Here is a 1,288-nt window from a genome sequence, read left to right as displayed (position 1 = left end):
CAGTATCGAATTTAGCATATCAGAGTTGATCCAAAGCAATGTCTTTTTTCCGTAATGTACACAACATTAGCAAGTGATGAAAGTACGTTACTATTATAAGTATATCTGCAAGTGTTATGCGACTTACAAATAATGTTATGGGCAATGAAAGAGTTAAAAACTAGAGACACGTGAATTGAAAATGGTTAAGGCTCCTGTATAAATTTTCCCAAAAACTGTTCCTTAGTTGATTACTAACGATCGAATGTCCCCAGTTTTGTACTCCTATCAAAACATCGTTCAAGCGGGAGGTCGAGACGACTGATTTCAAGACGTGTTGAAGATAGACTTTGGTACAAATTGTTGTGCTCCGCTGCTAGTTGTTCGCAGGGCGTCGTAACGTAACGCACGTACATGTAGAAACGCTTAAAACCGAAAATTAACTTTCTACGTTTTAATCGTTTCTTAAGCGTTTTTAGCTTCCAAAACGCGTTTTTGTACGGAAAACGCCCTAATGTAGGGAAAACCTCTTTAATAACGCTTGAATCATTGAAAATTAATTTACGATTTGAAGCGTTTCTATATTCGTTACGTCACGTTACGACGTCCTGGTTGCTCGTGGTGCGGTGCCGCGGCTGAGGTCGCTCGCTGCAGTGCCGACCCGAGAGCTGCGGGGGCAAGGTGTGTAAAGCGGGGAGTGAGTGGGGGTGAGGGGGCCGGTCGGGGAAGGAGACACTACGCCTTTCTTGGATGGTTTTTGTGGGCGTGGCCAAGGAGGAGGGTGGGCCCCAGGGCGAGGCGCGGCGGGGCGTGGCGGGGCCCGGCCAGGCCCAGCAGTGCCCCATCAGGGCCCACGCCAGAGGAGGCGCGAAGGAAAATGCGGTCATCAGAAACGTGCCGCTGACGCGAGAGAAAGGGGAGAAGGGGGGGGGGGGTCTCCACCAGGCTGTGCGTCCACAAAATACTGCAGTATTTCTCCCTTCGTCCCCGCCGCTCCAGGACTTTGATCGCGCATTCAGGATTTGCGATACGGTCTGGACTGAGGCTGCAGGCCAATCAGCAGCCCGCTTGGCGTGAAGCTGTGAAGTCACGTGACGATGAGTTCGTCTGTTCACCGTCACGTCCCGAGACTGATAGGGCCGTGGGGAAGGGGGAGAGCCAGCGATAAAGAGGATATCAAGCTGCTCCGGAGGAGAGAGAGAGAGGGGGGGTGGGATGACTGACAATCAGCTGCTGGCGTCAGTAGAAAACTTGGTAGGAAGTAGAAAGTGAAGCGTGACAGCTGCTTGAACGTTGACAAGGCGACACG

Source organism: Frankliniella occidentalis, unplaced genomic scaffold (assembly GCF_000697945.3).
Source record: "Frankliniella occidentalis isolate FOCC.00 unplaced genomic scaffold, Focc_3.1 Scaffold28, whole genome shotgun sequence".
Classification (NCBI taxonomy): Eukaryota; Metazoa; Arthropoda; class Insecta; order Thysanoptera; family Thripidae; genus Frankliniella; species Frankliniella occidentalis.
This window is presented reverse-complemented; position numbering follows the sequence as displayed.